Source organism: Salvelinus alpinus, chromosome 17 (assembly GCF_045679555.1).
Source record: "Salvelinus alpinus chromosome 17, SLU_Salpinus.1, whole genome shotgun sequence".
NCBI classification, from domain to species: Eukaryota; Metazoa; Chordata; class Actinopteri; order Salmoniformes; family Salmonidae; genus Salvelinus; species Salvelinus alpinus.
The window spans coordinates 6,577,074-6,585,702 of NC_092102.1; the positions used below are offsets into that span (position 1 = coordinate 6,577,074).

Consider the following 8,629-nt stretch of genomic DNA (forward strand, 5'->3'; position numbering starts at 1 on the left):
AAGAGTTAGATGCACTATTGTAAAGTGGTTGTTCCACTGGATATCATAAGGTGAATGCACCAATTTGTAAGTCGCTCTGGATAAGAGCGTCTGCTAAATGACTTAAATGTAATGTAAATGGAAGATGCCGGGTCTGCTTCTATGTTAGGGGTGGTGTCCACAACCTCCAGGTGGGAAGAAGCCTGGTCTGCCTCTATGTTAGGGGTGATGTCCACAACCTCCAGGTGGGAAGAAGCCTGGTCTGCCTCTATGTTAGGGGTGATGTCCACAACCTCCAGGTGGGAAGAAGCCTGGTCTGCCTCTGTGTTAGGGGTGATGTCTTTAACCTCCAGGTGGGAAGAAGCCTGGTCTGCCTCTGTGTTAGGGGTGATGTCCACAACCTCCAGGTGGGAAGAAGCCTGGTCTGCTTCTATGTTAGGGGTAATGTCTACAACCTCCAGGTGGGAGGAAGCCGGGTCTGCGTCTGTTATGGGTGACGACAACAATCCTGATGAGCTCTACTACTACAAGGCACCAAGATGTCATCACAACAGGCATCTGTCAGAATGCTCTCTATCATTGCTACTCACCTGCTTGGATGTCAGCTGGTAGTGTGGTGGAGACGGCCACCGCGAGGACAGGGGGGACTGGTAGGGTGGCTGCAGGGGGCTGGAAGCAGCTCTGCACCTCGTCCGTCACAAAGGCACAGACAGAGCTCATATAAAAAGTGCTCTGGAGGTCATCCGTGGAGAAGGACTGACTGATTCTCCCGAGGATTGACCGCACAGAGTCAAAAGCAGCAGCCCGGGAGAAAGGGATGTGAGGGGAAGGGTCCTTTAACATGCAGGAGAGCTTCTCTACTACAGCCGCCACCATGCCCACGGCCATCCCGCTTATAAGGATTGGGTGCTCTGAATGGCCTTCCTCTGGCTGAAGCCACAGGGCCAGGAGGAGCCTGGGCACCACCTCCACCACCACCTGAGATGGGCTGAGCAGGTTGCTACGGGGCTCATTGGACTGCTCACCCAGAATGCTCCTCACAGCTCTCTCCATGATGCTGTGGACCTTAGGATCGCTGAAATCAACAAAAAGGAGAAGACAAAGCTAAACGATGTGCAATGTTCTCACATAGAACACTGTCTTAGTCTTTTTCTGCGTAGTTCCAGATGTGTAGATAAATGGATCAAGTCATATGGAGGGCAGTACATGGAACTCACATGTCAGCTGGCGAGTTGGAGTGCATGGAGCGACGGAGCTTGCAGAAAGCCTCGTGCTCTATGTTCATAATTTTTAGGCAAGCGTTTACTTCCCAGGCCTGCAGTATGAAACAGGAAGTCCCATTAGTGTAATTTCACAACAGATCTATCCTGCTGTGCTAACTAGTTGTTGAAAGGCTAGTAAAGAGCTCACTAACTTGTAGTATGTCTAACTCTCATTCTCTTACCAGCCGAGCGAGGTCGTTTCCCTCCTCCAGGGTTTCCTTCCACACCCTTCAAATAAAACACAGAGCAATTCAACTTTCCTGGCTTCTGATTTTTCTGTTGTTTATTTTACCCACACCTCCTGGAGTGCTGCTGGTGGCAGGGAATGGCAGTGAAGGTGAGTGCTGACGTGGTACTCACCTCTCCCTAAGGGATTTTTTGCCCTGAGACACCAGCCAGTTGCTCATGTGCTCCGTGGTGACATGGGGCGGGACCTGGCCTTGACTCTGGAGCAGCAGATAGTGGACCATGAGCTTCTTCTGCAAGATGAGGTAAGGTGTGAGACCGTGCCACGAAATACCATATCATGTGCTTTCAGAAGGGCCTCTCGCAACATTTCACAACTGCTCATGCCTTACAATTTGCAAGTGATATTAAGAACTCTTATGACCAACTTCTCTAAACTGTCTTGAAATACAACTCTCGTTCTGTTTATGTTTTTGTGGGATGAATCTTACCTGTTTATTGTAATATGTTTCCTCCCAGCAGGCCTGCAGAGTCTGAAAATAAAGGCTGCTTCTACAGAATTCCTTTGAAGATAATGAAAATAATTATGCTTTGTTATTCACAGGCATTTACAGTATGCTAAAATGCATTTCTCCTAAGATTACCTTTGTGGGACCATAAGTGAACTCCGGAATGCACAAAACCCTATCCATGGTAAGATGGGGAAGAAATGCAGCGCTATAGATATACGGGATGCTCTAGAGATAACAGGAATGACTTAAAGTCGCGAATGATCAATGACTGGAGTCGTCCAATATGCTGCACTTAGAATTGAGTTGTATGCGATGTTTGGCGCAAATAGAATGTTTACATTCTATTGCCATGGAGAAATGGAATGTGTAGAACCTGTATAATTGGGTATGCTTCTATGTCTTTATTTCGTGAAAGATTAAGCTCTTTGTTGTGTCATAATGTGATATATGAGGATGTAGGAGCCCGTCCCGATTCATGACGCGATTATCCAGGTGCATGTTGCTGAGACCTACTAATCCAACCTTGGTTTACAAGTTAAATACATTGTTTATATATGCCTATACAAATCTATCGACCACTTCCATTTAAAGCAATGATTGTCAATTGAAAATGTGGTTGTTGTGTTTTATCCTGTTGTGCGCCTTGAGTGTCAGTCCCCTTAAGCACATTATTCCAATATTTCCGAGCTCTGAATTGACACAATGAACACTTTTGCAAAGATATTCGGTTCAAAATAAGAGTATGAATGACAATAAACGTATGACTTGGATTGTATGCATAACAGTGTAGTAAACAATATCGCTCCGCGTGGGAACTTTTGGCGTTGGGAAAGTATCCGTTATATGTCTCCATGGCACGTATCACTTCGTTGTCTTGTTGGTAATAGTAAAAATGCATGACAGTCCGCATTGTAATGGTCTAACAGGTGTTTTCATTTTGCTTCTCACATTAAACAGACATTTGAGAACGGAATTGCTTACAGTTGTACCTATGATGCACAGACACACTAAAGCTGTACAGTGTAGTTTGAATAGTCAGTTTCAATTATTTGCAGATGTATTCCCTATTATTTACAAATCGAAAGATGTAACATTTGAAATGAATGTTGCAGAACAGTTTAGCATAGAGTTCCTGTGGGAGTCTTCTCCTTTAGTCTTTTTGCCTCCTAGGCCTCGTTTCTCATTACATGGGATTTCCCCAGTGCCAACTTCACTTGCGATGGCCGCTGTCTACTGTCATGTGGTGCTGAATGACAAATATCGCTATGCCGATATTGCTGCTGTCCATGGTTCTGAAATATACAATCTTGACTATTTGCATATGTACGACCGTCCAAACTTGACCCCCCCACACATACACACACATTAATGCTAATCTCTGACACACTTTTGAACATTGCACAACCTGCAACAAGACACTGAAAGAGCATTTTATTCCAAGTGTGTTTGTGTTTGAATAAAGACCCAAAGAATGAAATCAATGTGTGGATGTTGATTGGACAATGTATATGTGCTTTGCAGAAGCCATTTTTTTGAATTCCCTGTAGGGTGTATTTTACTGGAGTATGATCAGATTGCTTTGTTTAAGCCAGAATGAAGACTTGGTCTGAGAAACTATGCCGATTATAGCATGATAGCTATTTATTTTTAAATAAGGCAATGTATATATGACCCCCTTTCAAATAGTCGCTCATTTATCACTTTCTTGCAGATATACAGTGCTTTCAGAAAGTGTTCATACCCCTTAACTTATTCCTCATTTTGTTTTCTTACAGCCTGAATTTCAAATTGATTAAATTATAGTTTTTTTTATCATCTCACCCAGCTACAGACAATACCCCATAATGACAAAGTGAAAACATGGTTTTTAATTTTGTCTCAAATGTATTGAAAATGAAATACAGAAATATCTCATTTACATACGTATTCACAATACATGTTAGAATCACCTTTGGCAGCGATTAAAGCTGTGAGTCTTTCTGGGTAAGTCTCCAAAAGTTTTGCACCCCTGGATTGTACAATATTTGCAATATCACAATATATACAGTACCAGTCAAACGTCTGGACACACCTACTCATTTAAGGGTTTTTCTTTATTTTTAAAATATTTTACTTTTTAGAATAATAGTGAACACATCAAAACTATGAAATAGCACAATTGGAATCATGTAGTAAGAAAAAAAGTGTTAAACAAATCGAAATATATTTGAGATTTGAGATTTTTCGAAGTAGCTATCCTTTCCCTTGATGACCACTTTGCACACTCTTGGCATTCTCTCAAACCTTTTCATGAGGTAGTCACCTGGAATGCATTTCAATTAACAGGTGTACCTTCTTAAAAGTTCATTTGTGGAATTTCTTTCCTTCTTAAAGCGTTTGAGCCAATAGGTTGTGTTGTGACAAGGTAGGGATGGTTTACAGAAGATATCCCTATTTAGTAAAAAACCAAGTCCATATTATGCCAAGAACAGCTCAAATAAGCAAAGAGAAACAACAGTCCATCGTTACATAAGACATGAACGTCAGTCAATACGGAACATTTCAAGAACTTTGAAAGTTTCTTCTAGTGCAGTCGCAAAAACCATGAAGCGCTATGATGAAACTGGCTCTCATGAGGACTGCCACAGGAAAGGAAGACCCAGAGTTACCTCTGCTGCAGAGGATAAGTTCAGTAGAGTTAACTGCACCTCAGATTGGAGCCCAAATAAATGCTTCACAGAGTTCAAGAAACACACACATCTCAACATGCACTGTTCAGAGGAGACTGCGTGAATCAGGCCTTCATGGTCGAATTGCTCCATTGAAGCCACTACTAAAGGACGGACACCAATAATAAGAAGAGACTTGCTTGGGTCAAGAAACACGAGCAATGGACCGTTAGACTGGTGGAAATCTGTCCTTTGGTCTGATGAGTCCAAATTTGAGATTTTTGGCTTTCAATGTGTCTGTAAAGAATCCAGGGTGTTTAGTATGGTCTACGCTTCATTATAAAACTATTTGTTGAATGGTTTAAAATCTGTCAGAAGCTGCTTTCAATTCATGGTGGCTCTGAATAAGTCTTGACAGAGACAGAGCTTGTTTTGCCAAGGAAAGTGAAAAGGACTGAGGGAAAGATAAACGGAAAATACATGGAAAGGAACATGGAAGAACCTCAAAGAACATTGAATTTTCAAGATCATGTAACATCAAACATAACATCAAAATGCATCTTATATTCCTGCCCTTACAGAAAAACCACATGATTTCAACTTACATTTGATGTGAAATCATGTGAAAACATGTTTTGGATCACAACGTGATCACATTTTCACATGTGTAGTTTAATGTAATCACATGTTGCTTTACATGTTATCACATTATCTTCACATAAGATTACATGAAAACATGTTTTTGGAACCCTTCCTGTGTTCACATGTGAAATTCATGTGGGTTTTGCGTAAACGCCCTGCAGTTCCACACTCAATGATCTTAATAATGCTTTAAAATGCACATGTACGATTGTGCATGTGTAATGGGTTGAAAACAAAGTCACTAAAAACAGACACCCATTTATTATTTATACCCCCCCCACAATTTGTTTATGTATTTGTCTTAATTAATCTAAATTGTAATTTCTACATACTTTAGCGTTAGCAGTCGATCAGGCCAATAGATGGCGCTGTTGCACTGTTGTAGCAGGAGAAACAGCAAGTTCTGGCCAAGCGCTCACCATTCTGCAGAATAAGGATCAGAACTTTACAGAGGTAAACTGTGTCTGTTCTTTTTACTATTACAGGTATGTAACAGAACTTCCAAACGTTCAAATATATACACAATATGTAATGACAACCTCAGGAGGCTGAAGAAATTCGGCTTGTCACCAAAAGCACTCACAAACTTCTACCGATGCACAATCGAGAGCATCCTGTCGGGCTGTATCACCGCCTGGTACGGCAACTGCTCCGCCCACAACCGTAAGGCTCTCCAGAGGGTAGTGAGGTCTGCAGAACGCATCACCGGGGGCAAACTACCTGCCCTCCAGGACACCTACACCACCCGATGTCACAGGAAGGCCATAAAGATCATCAAGGACAACAACCACCCAAGCCACTGCCTGTTCACCCTGCTATCATCCAGAAGGCGAGGTCAGTACAGGTGCATCAAAGCAGGGACCGAGAGACTGAAAAACAGCTTCTATCTCAAGGCCATCAGACTGTTAAACAGCCACCACTAACATTTAGCGGCCGCTGCCAACATACTGACTCAACTCCAGCCACTTTAAAAATGGGAATTGATGGAAATTATGTAAAAATGTACCACTAGCCACTTTAAACTATGCCACTTAATATAATGTTTACATACCCTACATTACCCATCTCATATGTATATACTGTACTCTATATCATCTACTGCATCTTGCCATCTTTATGTAATACATGTACCACTAGCCACTTTAAACTATGCCACTTTATGTTTACATACCCTACAGTACTCATCTCATATGTATATACCGTACTCTATACCATCTACTGCATCTTGCCTATGCCGTTCTGTACCACCACTCATTCATATATCTTTATGTACATATTCTTTATCCCTTTACACTTGTGTGTGTATAAGGTAGTAGTTGTGGAATTGTTAGGTTAGATTACTTGTTGGTTATTACTGCATTGTCGGAACTAGAAGCACAAGCATTTCGCTACACTCGCATTAACATCTGCTAACCATGTGTATGTGACTAATAAAATTTGATTTGATTTGATTTGATTTGCTATTTAACAACTTTGTCAAGATATTATCACGTTAGGAAAGGTTTTGTTTTGATTTTGTGTCGAACTGAGTTAGAGAAGAACGTGATTTACGTTGAGCGAGAGAATATGTTAGCTTGATGCTAGCTGAGGTAAAAAACGATTTACGAGTCACAGGGACTATGTTTACTGAGTAGCTTACTTGTACTGGATTTTGTCTAGGAGATTTTTTATAAAGAATCCATTTGTTAGGGATTTCTGAGTTGGTTTTACATGTTATTGGTTTTGTGTAAAATTGTGCTCACTAGCTGGTAAACTGTCCGAGCACGCTCAGTCTGGTGGACTTTTAGTGCATACAGTGAGAGAGAGACGATTTTCTGGAGGTGCAAATATCTTAAAGCTGAATGTATTGTTGTCCGTTTTCTATAGAGGTAGTGGTATATAGAAAAACATTCAGTTATGTTTTCATATATAGGTGTTTCTATTGTATGAATGTGAAATACATTGTGGTTTTCATGTGAAACCATACACTAAGGCAGGGTTATTTGTGGAACATTTTTGAATTCGGCTTTAGTGTAACGGGTGTTCTCCTCCTCTTCGTCTGAATGTGGCTCTGGCTGCGGCTCTGGCTGCTCCTGGCTCGCTGGCGGCTCTGGCAGATCCTGGCTCGCTGGCGGCTCTGGCAGATCCTGTCTGGTTGGCGGCTCTGGCAGATCCTGTCTGGTTGGCGACTCTGGCAGATCCTGTCTGGTTGGCGGCTCTGGAAGATCCTGTCTGGTTGGCGGCTCTGGCAGATCCTGTCTGGTTGGCGGCTCTGGCAGATCCTGTCTGGTTGGCGGCTCTGGCAGATCCTGTCTGGTTGGCGGCTCTGGCAGATCCTGACTGACGAATGGCTCTAGCGGCTCCTGACTGACGAACGGCTCTGACGGCTCGGGACAGACGGGCGGCTCTAATGGCTCGGGGCAGACGGATGGCTCAGATGGCGCTGGGTAGACGGATGGCTCAGATGGCACTGGGCAGACGGATGGCTCAGATGGCACTGGGCAGACGGATGGCTCAGATGGCACTGGGCAGACGGATGGCCCAGATGGCACTGGGAAGACGGATGGCTCTGGCCGGATGAGGCGCACTGTAGGCCTGGTGCGTGGTGCCGGAACTGGAGGCACCGGGCTAAAGACACGCACCTTCAGGCTAGTGCGGGGAGCAGGGACAGGGCACACTGAACTCTCAAGGCGTACTATGGTCCTGGTGCGTGGTACCGGCACTGGTGGCACCGGGCTGAGGGCACGCACATCAGGACGAGTACGGGGAGAAGGAACAGTGTGTACAGGGCTTTGGAGACGCACAGGTGGCTTAGTGCGTGGTGCCGGAACTGGAAGCACTGGGCTGGAGACACGCACCATAGGGAGAGTGCGTGGAGGAGGAACAGGGCTCTGGAAACGCACTGGAAGCCTGGTGCGTGGTGTAGGCACTGGTGGTACTGGGCTGGGGCGGGGAGGTAGCGCCGGAAATACCGGACCGTGCAGGCGTACTGGCTCCCTTGAGCATTGAGCCTGCCCAACCTTACCTGGTTGAATGCTCCCCGTCGCCCGACCAGTGCGGGGAGGTGGAATAACCCGCACCGGGCTATGTAGGCGAACCGGGGACACCATGCGTAAGGCTGGTGCCATGTATGCCGGCCCGAGGAGACGCACTGGAGACCAGACACGTTGAGCCGGCTTCATGACACCTGGCTCAATGCCCAATCTAGCCCTACCAGTGCGGGGAGGTGGAATAACCCGCACCGGGCTATGAACACGTACAGGAGACACCGTGCGCTCTACTGCGTAACACGGTGTCTGCCCGTACTCCCGCTCTCCACGGTTAGCCTGAGAAGTGGGCGCAGGTCTCCTACCTGCCCTCGGCCCACTACCTCTTAGCCCCCCCAATACATTTTTGGGGTTTCTTCACGGGCTTCCGTGCT

General features: G+C 44.7%; 2 long non-coding RNA genes across 2 annotated transcripts; both read right to left on the reverse strand.

Moving 5' to 3' along the window:
- Positions 1–322: 322 nt before the first annotated feature.
- On the reverse strand, positions 323–835 carry LOC139543235 (uncharacterized). The gene is made up of 3 exons (XR_011668630.1): positions 570–835; positions 435–463; positions 323–380 (listed from the first exon to the last, which is right to left on the reverse strand). It is a non-coding gene; the product is annotated as an uncharacterized lncRNA (long non-coding RNA).
- Positions 836–1,417: 582 nt separating this feature from the next.
- Positions 1,418–2,189, reverse strand: LOC139543236 (uncharacterized). The gene is made up of 3 exons (XR_011668631.1): positions 1,919–2,189; positions 1,602–1,720; positions 1,418–1,469 (listed from the first exon to the last, which is right to left on the reverse strand). It is a non-coding gene; the product is annotated as an uncharacterized lncRNA (long non-coding RNA).
- Positions 2,190–8,629: the final 6,440 nt, after the last annotated feature.